This window comes from Molossus molossus, unplaced genomic scaffold (genome assembly GCF_014108415.1).
Source record: "Molossus molossus isolate mMolMol1 unplaced genomic scaffold, mMolMol1.p scaffold_m16_p_13, whole genome shotgun sequence".
NCBI classification, from domain to species: Eukaryota; Metazoa; Chordata; class Mammalia; order Chiroptera; family Molossidae; genus Molossus; species Molossus molossus.
This window is the reverse complement of record NW_023425348.1, coordinates 12,286,394-12,303,309: the sequence shown is the minus strand read 5'-3', so window position 1 is coordinate 12,303,309 and position 16,916 is coordinate 12,286,394.

Sequence of the window (16,916 nt, the reverse complement as noted above, 5' to 3'; positions counted from 1 at the left end):
CGGGTCTCTCTGGACCGCAGGCTGATGCTCCAACCACTGAACCAAACCGGCCAGGGCTGGATCTATTTTATTCATCAGTATGTTTTGTTCATTAGATTCCACATAAGTGAGATCATGTGATACTTGTCTTTCTCTGACTGGCTTATTTCACTTAGCATAATACTCTCCAGGGCCCTCCATGCTGTCTCAAAGGGTAGGAGATCCTTCTTTCTTACAGCTGCATAGTACTCCACTGTGTACATGTACCACAGCATGTTTATCCATCATCTACTGATGGGCACTTGGGCTGTTTCCAGATCTTAGCTATTGTAAATAGTGCTGCTATGAACATGGGGGTACATATATATATTCTTTCTGATTGGTGTTTCAGGCTTCTTAGGATATATTCCTAGAAGTGGGATCACTGGGTCAAATGGCAGTTCCATTTTTAATTTTTTGAGGAAACTCAATAGTGTTTTTCATAGTGTCTGCACCAGTCTGCATTCCCACCAGCAGTGTACTAGAGTCCCCTTTCTCCACACCCTCACCAGCACTTGTTGTTTGATGATTTGTTGATGGCGGCCATTCTGGCAGGTGTGAGGTGACACCTCATTGTCGTTTTAGTTTGCATCTGTCTGTCGATTAGTGATGTTGGGCATTTTTTCATGTATCTATTGGCCATATATGAAGGAAATGAAGGAAATCAGTCCTTAGTCTATCAGTTGTAGATATACCTTACCCAGTTTATATTTTTACTTTGTATGTGATCTTTATTACAAGGAAATTTATTTTAGGTAGAACTTATCAATGTATTTTGTATAACTTTAGGTGTATGTTATACTTAGAACCCAGCAATTCCTCTTCTGGGTATTTATCCAAAGAAACCCAAAACATTAAACTGCAAAGATGCTGGCATCCACATGTTTATTTGCAATAGCCAAGTGTCCACCAATAGGCAAATGGATAAAGAAGCTGTGGTGCATATATATAATGATATGACTCAGTCATCAAAAAGAATGAAATCTTGCCATCTGCAACATCATGGATGGACCCAGAGGGTATAGTATTGAGGGAAATGAATCAGACAGAAGGACTAATGCCAGATGATGTCATATGTGGAATCTAAAAAGCAAGCAGAACAGAAACGGACTAGTAGATACAGAACATTCTGACAGTTGTCAGATGGGAGGAGGATTGGGGGGGTTGGTGAAAAGGATGAAGGGATTAAGAAGTACATATTAGCCCGGCCAGTGTGGCTCAATGGTTGAGGGTCAACACCTGCACCAAGAGGTTGCTGGTTCGATTCCCGGTCAGGGTACATGCCTAGGTTGTGGGTCCGATCCCCAGTAGGGGGCATGCAGGAGGCGGCCAATTGATGTTCTCTCTCATCAATGTTTCTTTCTCCCTCTCCATCCCTCCCATTCTATCTGTAGACAAATGGAAAAATATCCTCGAGTGAGGGTTCAAAAAAAAAAGTACAAATTGGTTGTTGCAGAAGAGTCACGGGGATGTAAAGTACAGCACGGGGAATATAGCCAATAACACTGTGGGTACTAGATTTATTGGGGTGATCACTTGTTAAGTTCTATAAATGTCTAATCACGCAGTTGTACACCTGAAACTAATATAATATTGTACATCAACTGTAATTGAAAACAAAAAGTTATTGCCCTGGCCGGTTTGGCTCACCGCTTAGAGAGTCGGCCTGCGGTCCAGAGAGACCCAGGTTCAGTTCCCGCTAAGGGCATGTACCTCGGTTGCAGTTTGTCCCCGGCCCTGGTTGGTTGTGCGGGTGGCAGCCACTCGATGTGTCCCTTTCACATCGATGTTTCTCGCTTTCTCTTCCTCTCTCCCTCCCACTCTATCTGAACAACAAATGGAAAAAATGTCCTCGGGTGAGGATAAAAAAAAGAAAAGAAAATAAAAACTTATTTTTAAAAAAAGAGTGAAACCCTGGCCGGTTTGGCTCAGCGGTTAGAGCGCCAGCCCACGGACCAGAGTCCCAGGTTCGGTTCCCACTAAGGGTATGTTACCTCGGTTGCAGTTTGTCCCTGGCCCCGGTTGGGGTCGTGTGGGTGGCAATCAGTCGATGTATCTCTCTCGCATCAATGTTTCTCTCTCTTTCTCCCCCTCCCACTCTGTCTGAAGATAAAATGTAAAAATATCCTGGGGTGAGGATTTAAAAATAAATAAATAACTAAACTGCCGACTTTGGATAATAGTGATGTGTCCATGTAGGTTCGATTGCAACAACTATACCAGTCTGGTGGGAGATGTTGATGGTGGGGGGAGGCTGTGCATGTGTGTGACCAGGAATATATGGGAGCTCTCTATACGTTCCACTCAGTTTTTCTGTGAACCAAAAACTGCTGTAATATATAAAATCTATCACACACACACACACACACACACACCCCAACACACCGAAACTTGTGGGCGTCAGTGGAAGCCATGCACAGAGGGAACTCTGCAGCATAAAAAGAGAAAAAAAAGTCAACAATCTAATTCCACATCTTAAGGAAATAGAAAAACAAAAGTAAAATAATCTGCCCTGGCCGGTTTGGCTCAGCGGTTAGAGCGTCGACCTGCGGTCCGGAGAGACCCGGGTTCGGTTCCCGCTAAGGGCACGTACTTCGGTTGCAGTTTGTCCCCGGCCCTGGTTGGTCTTGCGGGTGGCAGCCACTCGATGTGTCCCTTTCACGTTGATGTTTCTCTCTCTCTCTCCCTTCCTCTCTCTCCCTCCCACTCTATAAAAAAAAAAAAAAAGTAAAATAATCTGCCCTGGCCTGTTTGGCTCAGCGATTGAGCATCGGCCTACAGATGAGAGAGTCCCGGGTTCGGTTCCCACTAGGGGCACGTACTACACACACACAAAAAAGTTAAATAATCTAAATGTAACAGATGAAAGGAAATAATAAAATTTAAAGCAGAGTTAAACAAATAGACAATAGAAAAAATTGAGAAAAATCGGTGAAGCAAAAATAAATCTTCGATAAGATCAACAATTGACAGATCTTTAGATAAATTGACTAAAATATAAAATAGAAGATTCAAGTTACGAAAATTAGAAATTAAAGAGGGGACATCACTACTAACTTCACAAAAACAAGAGAATTGTAAGAGAACATTATGAGTAACTGTAGGTCAAGAAAGTGGATAATCTAGATGAAATGTACAAATTACTAAAACCACACACTACCAAAACTGAATCAAGAAGAAACAGAAAATCTTAATAGATCTACAGGCTTGAAGAGATGGAGTCTATAATCAAAAACCTCCAACAAAGAAAACCCCAGGACCAGATGCCTTAATTGATGAATTCTGCTAAACACTTAAGGAATTAACACCAATCCTCCTCAAACTAGTCCCAAAAATTGAGCAGAAGGGAACACTTTCTAACTCATTCTATGAGGCAAGCATAGCCTGGTACGATTCTAGAACAGAATACTACATCCCTGGCCAGTTTGGCTCAGTGGTTGAGCGTCGATCTGTGGACCAGAGAGTCCTGGGTTTGGTTCCCGCTAGGGGCATGTACCACAAAAAAAGAGAGAGAGAGAAAACCAGATATAAATCCCTTATGAAAAAAGAGGCAAAAATCCTTAAAAAACAAAACTAGCAAACTGAATTTAGCAGCATATCATTTAAAAGAATGATATGGCCCTGGCCAGTTTGGCTCAGCGGTTGGAGCGTCGGCCTGTGGTCCCGAGAGACCCGGGTTCGGTTCCCGCTAAGGGCACGTACCTCGGTTGCAGTTTGTCCCCGGCCCTGGTTGGTCGTGCAGGTGGCAGCCACCCTATGTGTCCCTTCACATCGATGTTTCTCTCTCTCTCTCTCCCTCCCGTTCTATCTGAACAAAAAATGGAAAAATGTCCTCGGGTGAGGATAAATAAATAAATAAATAAACAAACAAACAAACAAACAAATAAAAGAATGATATGCCATGACCAAATGAGACTTAGCCCAGGTGAAATTCGATCAGTGTAATACATCATATTAATAAGATGAAGGAAAAACACATGCTCATTTCAACTGGTGCAGAAAAAGCATTTGACAAAATCTATCACCTTTCCATGATTAAAAAAACAAACAGCCCGGCCAGTGTGGCTCAGTGGTTGAGCGTCAACCCTGCACCAAGAGGTTGCTGGTTTGATTCCTGGTCAGGGCACATGCCCAGGTTGCAGGCTTAATCCCCAGTAGGGGGAGTGCAGGAGGCAGCGGACTGTTATTTCTCTCTCACATCAATGTTTTGTTTTTTTTTTATTTGTTTATTTTTTATCTTTATTGTTGGATGTATTACATATGTTCCTCATTTTTCCCCCATTGACCCCCGCGTCCCTGCTCCTGCCCCCCTCCCGCCTTTTCCCACACTGTTCTCTGTGTCCATTGGTTATGCATATAAGTTCTTTGGTTTACTTCTTCCCACCCCGTCAACCCCTTTCCCTTTGAGGTTTGTCAATTTAGCAATGAATTTGTACTTCTTAATCCCTTCACCTTTTTTACCCATTCCTCCAACACCTTCCCATCTGGCAACCAACAAAATGTTCTCTGTATCTATGAGAATGTTTCTATTCTGCCTGTTCATTTGGTTTGTAGATTCAATTGTCGATATATATTTATTGACATTTTGTTTGTTCACATATTTTATCTTTTTCTTCAAAAAGACCCTTCATCATTTCATATAATAACGGTTTGGTGGTGATGAACTTCTTTAGCTTTTCCTTGTCTGGGAAAGTCTTTATATGGCCATCGATTCTAAATGACAGCTTTGCAGGAGAGAGTAATCTTGATTGTAGGTTCTTGCTTTTCATCACTCTGAATATTTCTTGCCACTCCCTTCTGGCCTGCAAAGTTTCTTTTGAGAAATCAGCTGACAGCCTATGGGAACTCCCTTGTAGGTAACTAGCTGCCTTTCTCTTGCTGCTTTTAAGATTCTCTCTTTGTCTTGAACCTTTTGCATTTTGATGATACTGTGTCTTGGTGTGGGCCTCTTGGGGTTCATCTTGTTTGGGACTCTCTGTGCTTCCTGGACTTGTATGTCTGTTTCCTTCACCAATAAATAAATAAATAAATAAATAAATAAATAAATAAATAAATAAATGAATGATATGCCATCATTGTTTCAAACAGGTTTTTTATTTCTTTTTTATTTATTTATTTATTTTTTTTAATTTTTTTTTATTATTATTATATTTATCCTCACCCGAGGACATTTTTCAATATTTTGTTCAGATATAGTGGGAGGGAGGGAGAGAGAGAGAGAGAGAGAGAAACATCGATGTGGAAGGGACACATCGAGTGGCTGCCAGCTGCACGACCCAACCAGGGCCGGGGACAAACTGCAACCGAGGTACGTGCCCTTAGCGGGAACTGAACCCGGGTCTCTCCAGACCGCAGGCCGACGCTCTAACCGCTGAGCCAAACCAGCCAGGGCGGTTTTTGATTTTTTGATTTCTTGTTCTCTCTCTTCTCCTTCTGGCACCCCCAAGATGGGAATGTTGGCATGCTTGAAGTTGTCCCAGAGGCTCCTTACACTATCCTCATTTTTTTGGATTATTTTTCTTTCTGCTGTGCTGATTGGGTGTTTTTTGCTTCCTTATATTACAAATCGATGGTTTGCTTCTTGGCTTTACCTACTCTACTATTGAATCTGTGTAAATTATTCTTTATTTCAGTTTTAGTGCCTCCTTCATTTCTGACTGTTTTTTTTTTTTTTTATGCTCTTGAGGTTCTCACTAAGTTCATTGAGCATCCTTATAAGCAGTGTTTTAAACTCAGCATCTGTTAGGTTGCTTATCTCCATTTCACTTAGTTCTTTTCCTGGAGATTTTTTCTGTTCTTTCATTTGGGAACTGTTTCTTTATCTCCTCATTTTGGCTGCCTCTCTGTGTTTGTTTCTGTGTATTACTTAACGAGAGGTATGGGGCTCTCTGAGACCAGATGCTGCTTGTTTGAAAGAATTTAGGAAAACCTGAACCAGGATCCAAGACAGGCCAATCCTATGGTTAAGCAAGTGGCAACAGTTTGGGTGGGCTTGAAAATTGGGTGGGGCAGGGCCTCAGGGGGTCACCAGGGCAGGGCTACCAGTGTGAGCCAGCGTGCTGGAGTCCCAGATATGGGGGCATCTGCCGCCCCAGGGAAGGGCTCACCAAAGGAACAAATGCCTCCGACAGCACATCTGTCCTGGAGAAAGCCCCCTCTCCAGCCCTCGCTCCAGTGCCAAACAGCTCAGTTCTCCCCTGTGTGTCTCTGGTGCCCCTCGAGCTGCCTCCCCTCCGAGCTCAGAGGGAGAGAGTCCGATAAGTCCGTGCGCGGGCCCTTTAAGGAGCTGCCTGGGGCTCCAGCCGCCTCAGCCTCCCTGAGCCTCAGTTCCCGCTGGTTTTCCAGCCAGAAGTGATGGGGACTCTCTTCCTGGCACTGGGACCCTGAGCGGGGCGCCTGGTGTGGGACGGGGACCCCTCAGTCCTCAGGGAGGACCTTCCCAGCCGAGGTGTCTCCTGATTTTATCCGCCACCCGTGGGTGTGGGACCAGCCCCTCCGCCCTCCTCCCAGTCCCGATGCGGCTGCTGCTTTAACCCGTAGCCGTAGGGCTCCCTCCAGCTCGGGGTCAGGGGCTCTGAGGACGGCTGTTCTGTAGTTAGTTGTCACTGATGTGGTTGTGGGGGGCCGGACACCGTGTTACCTCCCCGCCGTCCTGACCGGAAGTCCCTCCCCATGCTTTTCTTCACATCATTGTTTCTGTCTCTCTCTCCCTTTCTGTCTCTCTAAAAAAAATCCATAAAAAATAATAAATAAATATATATTTTTATTTTATTTATTTATTTTTATCTTTATTGTTGAATGTAGAATGTATTACAGATGTTCCACATTTTTCCCCCATTGACCCCCTCCTCCCCACTCCCGCCCCCCTCCCGCCTTTTCCCACACTTTTGTCTGTGTCCATTGGTTATGCATATAAGTTCTTTGGTTTATTTCTTCCCACCTCCCCAACCCCTTTCCCTTTGAGGTTTGTCAGTCTAGCAATGAATTTGTGCTTCTTTTTTTTTTTAGTTTTTGTTCAGATAGAGCAGGAGGGAGGGAGAGAGAAAGAGAGAGAGAGAGAAACATTGATGTGAGAGAGACACATCGAGTGGTTGCCACCCACAGGACCCCAACCAAGGCCAGGGACAAACTGCAACAGAGGTACATGCCCTTATCGGGGGCCGAACCCGGGTCTCTCTGGACCGCAGGCCGACACTCTAACCGCTGAGCCAAACGGCCAGGGCAATGAATTTGTACTTCTTAATCCATTCACCTTTTTCACCCATTCCCCCAACCCCCCTCCCATCTGGCAACCAATAAAATGTTCTCTGTATCTACGAGAATGTTTCTGTTCTACCTGTTCATTTTGTTTGTAGATTCCATTGTCGATAGATATGTATTCATTGCCATTTGGTTTGTTCATATAGTTTATCTTTTTCTTCAATAAGACCCTTCATCATTTCATATAATGGTTTGGTGGTGATGAACTCCTTTAACTTTTTCTTGTCTGGGAAAGTCTTTATATGGCCATCAATTCTAAATGACAGCTTTGCAGGATAAAGTAATCTTGGTTGTAGGTTCTTGCTTTTCATCACTCTGAATATTTCTTGTCACTCCCTTCTGGCCTGCAAAGTTTCTTTTGAGAAATCAGCTGACAGCCTTATGGGAACTCCCTTGTAGGTAACTAGCTGCCTTTCTCTTGCTGCTTTTAAGATTCTCTCTTTGTCTTGAACCTTTTGCATTTTGATGATGATGTGTCTTGGTGTGGGCCTCTTGGGGTTCATCTTGTTTGGGACTCTCTGTACTTCCTGGACTTGTATGTCTGTTTCCTTCACCAAGTTAGGAAAGTTTTCTGCCATTATTGTTTCAAACAGGTTTTCGATTTTTTGTTCTCTCTCTTCTCCTTCTGGCACCCCAAGATGCGAATGATGGCACGCTTGAAGTTGTCCCAGAGGCTCCTTACACTATCCTCATTTTTTTGGATTCCTTTTTCTTTTTGTTGTTCTGATTGGGTTTTTGCTTCCTTATATTTCAAATCGATGGTTTGCTTCTTGGATTTACATACTCTACTAGTGAATCTTTGTAAATTATTCTTTATCTCAGTTAAAGCCTCTTTTGTTTCTAACTGTGCATCGATCATTTCTGACTGGTCCTTTTTTATGCTCTTGAAGCCCTCACTAAGTTCGCTGAGGTGCTCACTAAGTTCATTGAGCATCCTTATAAGCAGTATTTTGAACTCAGCATCTGTTAGGTTGCTTATCTCCATTTCGCTTAGTTCTTTTCCTGGGGTTTTGGTCTGTTCTTTCATTTGGGACCTGTTTCTTTGTCTCCTCATTTTCGCTGCCTCCCTGTGTTTGTTTCTGTGTATTACTTAACGAGTGGTATGGGGCTAGCTGAGACCAGATGCTGTTTGTTTGAAAGAATTTAGGAAAAACCTGAAGCAGGATCCAAGACAGGCCAATCCTATGGTTAAGCAAGTGGCAACAGCTTGGGTGGGCCTGAAAGTTGGGTGGGGCGGGGCCTCAGGGAGTCAGCAGGGCGGGGCTACCAGTGTGAGCCAGGTTGCTGGAGTCCCAGATATGGGGGCATCTGCCGCCCCAGGGAAGGGCTCACCAAAGGAACAAAGGCCTCTTACAGCACGTTTGTCCCCGAGAAAGCCCCCTCTCCAGCCCTCGCTCCAGTGCCAAACAGCTCAGTTCTCCCCTGTGTGTCTCTGGCGCCCCTCGAGCTGCCTCCCCTTCAAGCTCAGAGGGAGTGAGTCCGAGAAGTCCGTGCGCGGGCCCTTTAAGGAGCTGCCTGGGGCTCCAGCCGCCTCAGCCTCCCTGAGCCTCAGTTCCCGCTGGTTTTCCAGCCAGAAGTGATGGGGACTCTCTTCCTGGCACTGGAACCCTGATTGGGGCCCCTGTGCGGGAGCCTCCTGATTTTATCTGCCACCCGTGGGTGTGGGACCAGCCCCTCCGCCCTTCTCCCAGTCTCGATGCAGCTACTTTAATTCCGTAGCTGTAGGTCTTCCATTCATCTTGATTTCAGGCAGTTTTGAATGATGGCTGTTCTGTAGTTTAGTTGTAACTTGGATGTGGTTGTGGGAGGACGCGATACTGCGTTTACCTCCCCGCCATCTTGACCGGAAGTCCATAAATATATATTTTTAAAAAACACACAACTAGGAATAGAAGGGGATTATCTCAATGTAATGAAGGCCATATATATAAAACCCACAGCAAACATCATACTCAATGATGAAAGACTGAACGCTTTTTTCTCTAAGATCAAGAATAAGGCAGATGTTCATTTCATCACTTCTACTTAACAATATAGCACTATAATTCTATCTAGCCAGAGCAATTAGGAAAGAAAAAGAAATAGAAGGCATTCAAATTTGAAAGGAAGAAAACTCTCTCTGTGCACAGATGACTTGATCTTATATGGAGAAACCCTGAAGAACCTACAGAATATCTGTTAGCGCTAACAAATTCAACAAAGTTGCAAGATACTAAATCAACACTCAAAGATCAGTTGTATTTCTATCCATGGACAATGCACAAACCAAAAAGGAAATTAACAAGACAATTCCATTTACAATAGCACCAAAAATAATAGAATACTTAGGAAAAATGTAACCAAGAAAACACAGACGTGTGCAGTGAGAACCACGAAACCTGCAAGAAATCAAACAGGACTTCCTGTCAGGACAGCAGGCAGGTAACCCCGGCCGCCCCTCCTCCCACAGCCACATCAAAGTTACAACTAAACTGCAGAACAGCCGTCCTTCAGAACCACCTGACACCGAGCTGAGTGGAAGTCCTACAACTACAAGAAGAACCACATGGAGACGGGTAGGAGGGCGGAGGCAGACCAACTGGTCCCACACCCACGTGTGGCAGATAAAAATCAGGAGGACACCTTGGCTGGGAAGGTCCTCCCTGAGGACCGAGGGGTCCCCGTCCCACAACAGGCTCCCAGCTCAGGGTCCCAGTGCCAGGAAGAGAATCCCCATGATTTCTGGCTGGAAAACCAGCAGGAACTGAGGCTCAGGGGGGCTGAGGCTACCAGAGCCCCAGGCAGTTCCTCTTAAAGGGCCCACACACAGACTTACTCAGACTCACTCCCTCTGGGCTCCAGTGTTGGGGAGGCAGCTTGAAAGGCATCAGAGACATGCAGGGAAGAACTGAGTTGTTCGGCATCGGGGCAAGAGCTAGAGACGCTTTCTCTCGGACAGATGTGCTGGCAAAGGCCCTTGTTCCTTTGGTGAGCCCTTCCCTGGGGTAGCAGACAGCTGCCATATCTGGGACTCCAGCAACCTGGCTCACAGTGTTTACCCCGCCCTGGTGATTCCCTGAGGACCCGCCCCACCCAAATTTTGGGCGCACCCAAGCTGTTTCCATGGCGTTACTGTAGTTGGCCTGTCTTGGCTCCTGCTTCAGATTTTCCTAAATTCTCTCAAACAAGCAGCATCTGGCTTCATTGAGCCCTATAATTCTTGCTAAGGGGCCCCAGGCCTGGCACTAGGAGCAGCCACCTTTGGTTCACAACTTGGCTTTGCTTGGGCACCTCCAAGCCCAGCATAAGAAGCAGCCATCTTCAGACTGATCTGTAGCTTATGCCGGGTGGACAGGGTAGAACACAGGGAGAGGCTGACCTTGCCCCAGAGCCAGCACACCCAGTGGACAGCTTCACACCATATCGAACACCACCACCCAACCACCTCCACAGGTGACACACTCAGTGAGCGAACTCAGTGGGTACCAGAGCCCTGATGAAGTAAGTCTTGCTCTGTGTGGTGGGCCCTACACAGCTGATCCTCCAAGGAAGTCAGGGGCCAGTGGTCAGTGGGCACAGCCAGTTCTTGCAGCTGATCAGCCTGAGTAAATCCCTCCCATTGATGTGCCAACAGAAGGTGTACAGTTCACACTAGGGGTGCACATTGAGGGTCCAGCTGGGGTGATCAGGGAGGCTGTGCTACTGGACCCTACAGGATACCTACAACAATAGGCCACCCTACAAAGCCTAGGAGACATAGCAGCTCTACCTAATACATAGAGTCAAACACAGAGAAGCAGCCAAAATGAGGAGACAAATATGTCCCAAATGAAAGAACAGAACAAAATTCCAGGAAAAGAACTAAACAAAATGGAGATAAGCAATCTAACAGATGCAGAGTTCAAAACACTGGTTATAAGGATGCTCAAGAACTTAGTGAGACCTTCAGGGAACTTAAGGAGAACTCCAAGGAACTTAGTGAGAACATCAACAACATAAGAAAGGACGGGTCAGAAATGAAGGAGGCACTAACTGAAATAAAGAATACTTTAGCCCTGGCCGGTTTGGCTCAGCGGTTAGAGCATCGGTTGGCGGTCCTGAGAGACCCAGGTTCGGTTCCCGCTAAGGGCATGTACCTCGGTTGCAGTTTGTCCCTGGCCCTGGTTGGGTCGTGCGGGTGGCAGCCACTCAATGTGTCCCTTTCATGTTGATGTTTCTCTCTCTCTCTCTCTCTCTCTCTCTCTCTCTTCCTCTCTCTCCTTCCCGCTCTGTCTGAACAAAGAATGGAAAAATGTCCTCAGGTGAGGATAAACAAAAAAGAGAATACTTTATATTGCCTGGTCGGTGTGGCTCAATGGTCGAACATCAACCCCCATCACTAAGAGGTCACCTGTTGAATTCCTGGTCAGGGAACATGCCCAGGTTGTGGGCCAAATTCCCAGTGGGGGGCATGCAGGAGGCAGCCAATCAATGTTCTCTCTCATTGATGTTTCTATCTCTCTCTCCCCTTGTCTCTAAAATCAATAAAAAAATAAAAATAAAAATAAAAGAATAATTTGCAGGGAATCAATAGTAACATAGGTGAAGCCAAGAAGCAAACCATTGATTTGGAAGATAAGGAAACAAAAAACACCCAATCAGAACAAGAAAAAGAAAAAGAATCCCCAAAAATGAGAATAGTGTAAGGAGCCTCTGGGACAACTTCAAGCATACCAACATTTGCATCATAGGGGTCCCAGAAGGAGAAGAGAGAGAGCAAGAAATTGAAAACCTTCTTGAAAAAATAATGGCAGAAAACTTCCCTAACTTGGTGAAAGAAACAGACATACAAGTTCAGGAAGCACAGAAAGTCCCAAACAAGATTAACCCAAAGAGGTTCACACCAAGACAAATATCATAAAAACGCCAAAGGTTAAAGACAAAGAGAGGATCTTAAAAGCAGCAAGAGAAAAGCAGTTAGTTACCTACAAAGGAGCTCCCATAAGACTGTCAGCCGATTTCTCAATGGAAACTTTGCAGGCCAGGAGGGAGTGGCAAGAGATAGTCAAAGTGATGAAAAGTAAGGACCTACTCCCAAGATTATTCTATCTTGCAAAGCTGTCCTTTAGAATCAATGGACACATAGTTTCTCAGACAAGAAAAAGCTAAAGGAGTTCATCACCACCAAACCAATATTATATAAAATGTTGAAGGGTCTTCTGGAAGGAGAATAAGTACAAAAATATGAACAATAAGATGGCAATAAATACATATCTATCAACAATTGAATCTATAAACAAAATGAGCAAGCAGAACAGAAACAGACTCATAGATACGGAGAACTTTTTATTGCTTGCCAGATGGGAGGGAGCTGGGGGTGGGTGAAAAAGATGAAGGAATTAAAAAGCACAAATTGATTGTTAGACTGATGAACCTCAAAGGGAAGTGGGGGGGGGAGGGTGAGAAGAGATAAACCAAAGACCTCCTTTTTTTTTTTTTTTTATTCTCACCCGAGGACATTTTTCAACATTTTGTTCAGATAGAGTGGGAGGGAGGGAGAGAGAGAGAGAAACATTGACGTGAAAGGGACACATCGAGTGGTCGCCACCCACACGACCCAACCAGGGCCGGGGACAAACTGCAACCGAGGTAGTGCCCTTAGCGGGAACTGAACCCGGGTCTCTCCGGACCACAGGCCAACACTCTAACCACTGAGCCAAACCAGTCAGGGCCCAAAGACCTTCTATACATATATACATAACCAATGGACACTGACAATAGTGTGGGGAATGCAGGAGGGTAGTGGGTTTGGGGAGGAGGGGGTCAATAGGGGAGAAAAAGGGGAATATCTGTAATATATTCAATAATAAAGATAAGTTTAATTTTAAAAAAATAAACAATACCAAGATAAATGAAAGATATTCATGTTCGTGGATTGGAAGACTTACTATTGCTAAAATGGAAATACTCTTCAAATTGATCTCGATATTCAATGCAATACCTATGAAAATCCCATCAGGTTTATTTTCCCATCAGAATTGATAATACAATCTTAAAATTCATATGGGAACCCAAGGAACTACAAATAGCCAAGTCAGTGTCGAAAAAGAAGAAAGTTGGAGGACCCACACTTCCCAATTGTAAAACATATTGCAAAGCTACAGTGATCAAAACCATGTGGTACTGGTATCTGGATATACATATAGACTGATGAAATAGGATTCAGAACCCAGAAATAAACCTTCACATATATAGTTAATTGTGTTTTGACAAGGGTGCCAAGAACATTCACTAGGAAAAGAGCAGTCTTTTCAACAAACAGTGCTGGGAAACAGGATCACCACATGCAAAAGACTAAAATTGGGCCCTGATCAGTGTTTTTCACTGGTTAGAGCACTGGAGGGTCTCAGGTTCCATTCCCTGTCAAAGGCATGTACCTGAGTTGCAGGTTCAATCCCTGTCCTCCGTCAAGGAATGTTCGAGCAGCAACCAAGCGATGTGTCTCTCTCACATTGATGTTTCTCTCTTTCTCCCTTCCACTCTATCTAAAAAAATCAATGGAAAAATATCCTTGGGTGAGGATAAAAACAAAAACAAAAACAAAAATGATCTAAAAATGATTCAAAGACCGAAATTTAAAAGCTAAAACTAGCCCTGGCCAGTTTGGCTCAGCGGTTAGAGCGTTGACCTGCGGGCCAGAAAGGCCTGGGTTCAGTTCCCAATAAGGGCATGTACTTTGGTTGCAGTTTGTCCCTGGCCCTGGTTGGGTTGTGCGGGTGGCAGCCACTCGATGTGTCCCTTTCACGTCGATGTTTCGTTCTCTCTGTCTCCCTCCCACTCTATCTGAACAAAAAATGGAAAAATGTCCTCAAGTAAGGATAAATAAATAAATAAATAAATAAAAGCTAAAAGTAGCCCTGCTGGTGTGGTTCAGTGACTGATAGTCGACACATGCACCAAGAGGTCGCCAGTTCAATTCCCAGCCTTTGCACATGCCCAGGTTGTGGACCTGATCCCCAGTGGGGGCATGCAGGAGGCAGCCGATCAATGTTCTTTCTCATCAATGTTTCTCTCTCTCTCCCTCCCCCTTCCTCTCTCTCTAAAATCAATAAAGAAAATAAAATAGTATAACAGAAAAGCTAAAACTATAATATGCATAGAGAAAAACAGGGGAATTTGGATATGTCAACAGTTTCATAAATATGACACCAAAAGCAAGAGCCATAAAAAAATAAATTGATAAATTGGACTTCACCCAAATCAAAAACTTTAAGGTGTCAAAGAACAGTATCAAGAGAGTGAAAAGGGGCTCTGGCTGGTTTGGCTCAGCAGTTAGAGCATCAGCCCTCGGACCAAAGAGTCACGGGTTCCATTCCGGTCAAGGGCACGTACCTTGGTTGCGGTTTATCTCTGGCCCTGGTTGGGGTCATGCGGGAGGCAACCAGTCAATATGTCCCTCTTGCATAGATGTTTCTCTCTCTTTCTCTCCTTCTCACTCTGTCTGAAGATAAATGGAAACTCATAGAATGGAAGAAATTATTTGAAAATTATATATCTAATAAATTTAGTATCCAGGATATATAAAGAACACGTACAACTCAATCTCAACAACAAAAGTACAAACAATCCAATTAAAAGATAGGCAGCTTGGCTGGTGTGGCTCACTGGTTGAGTGTTGACCTATGACCCATGCTCCAAGAGGTTGCCAGTTCTATTCCTGGTCAGGGCACCTGCCCAGGTTGTGGGCCCGATCTCCAGTGGGGGGCACGCAGGAGATGGCCAATCAATGTTCTCTCTCACCGATATTTCCATCTCTCTCTCCTTCTCCCTTCCTCTCTCTCTCTAAAATGAATAAAGAAAAAAAAGAGATAGGTAAAAGATTTGAATAGTTACTTCTTTAAAGATATCCAAATGGGCCTAGCCGCTGTGGCTCAGTGGTTGAGCATCGGCCCATGGACTAAGGGGTCGCCGGTTCAATTCCCCATCAGGGAACATGCCCGGGTTTTGGGCTTGATCCCCAGGAGAAAGCCCTGGTTGGGGTCATGTGGGAGGCAACCAATTGACATGTTTCTCTCACATCAATGTTTCTCTCTCTCTCTCTCTCTCTCCCTCCCTCCCTCCCTCCATTCCACGCATAGCAACAACAAAAAAGATACACATAGAATTACCATATGCCTCAGAAATTCTACTCCTCGATTACCTATTAAAAAAATGGAAAATACTCATATGCAAATGTCCCTAACAGCAATATTCACAATAATCCAAGAGGTAGAAAAAAACCCAAGTATCCATCTATAGGTGAACAAATAAACAAAATGTGGTCTAACATAGCGGGGCAGCATGGATAAACTTCAAACACGTGAAAGAAGCCAAGCACCAAAGGACACCTGATGTATGATTCTGTTTGTATGAAATGCCCAGAACAGGCAGATTGTCGTGGAGACAGAAAGTAGATTAGTGATTGCTAAAGGGTAGGGGAAGAGAGGAAGAGGAAGTAACTGCTAATGCCTGTAAGGTTTTGTTTGGGGCCCATGAAATGTTCTTGAATTAGATAGCAGTGATGGTCGCCCAACCTGGTGAATATAGTAAAACCACTGTGATACACACTTCAGAATGGTGAATGTTATACTATGTGAATTATAACTCAATTTCTTAAAAAATCCTCACTCAAGGATATTTTTTCATTTTATCTTCACTAGAGTGGGAGGGAGAAAGAGAGAGAGAAACGTCAGTGTGAGAGAGACACATGGATTGGTTGCCTCCTGCACGACCCCAACCAGGGCCCAGGACCCAACCGAAACAGAGGCATGTGCCCTTGACCAGAATCGAACCTGTGACTCTTTGGCCCAAAGACTGATGCTCTAACCGCTGTATCAAACCGGCCAGGTTATAACTCAATTTTTAGAGAATGTGTTTTTTTTTAAGGATTAAAATTTTTTTTCTTTATTGATATTAGAGAGAGAAGGAGAAGGAGAGAGAGATAGAAACATCGATGAGAGAGAAACATCAATTGCTCGCCTCCTGCATGTCCCCCACTGGGGATCAAGCTCATAACCTGGGCATGTGCCTTGACCGGGGATTGAACTGGCAACCTTTTGGTGCATGAGCCGATGCTCAACCAGTGAGCCACACCAGCCGGGCTAAAGAATGTCTTAAAAAAAATTTTTTTTTAAATGTATTGATTTGAGAAAGAGAGAAAAATATCAACTTGTTGTTCCACTTATCTATATACTCATTGGTTGATTCTTGTATGTGCCCTGGCTGGAGATTGAACCCTTAACCTTGGAGTATCTGGACGATACTCTAACCAACTGAGCTACCCATCAAGGACATTTAAAAAATGTGTATAGTATGCCCTGGCACTGGGTACCTACCTTGGTTGGTTAGAGTGTCCTCACCATACACAATGTTGCAGGTTCTATCTCCAGACAGGCACATACAAGAAGCAACCAATGGATGTATAGATGAATGTGACAACAAATTCATGTTTCCCACCCCCCTCCTGTCCTCTCTCTCTAAAATCAATAAAATTTTATTTTAAAATGTGTACGTAGTATTCTTATTTTCAAAATGTGCTCTATATTTACTCATATTATAAAGGAGGAAACTAATATATATAATTTTTGCAGGGCAAAGTAGCGATTTATTTCCATTTTCCATACTGCCTCCTGTATGCCCCC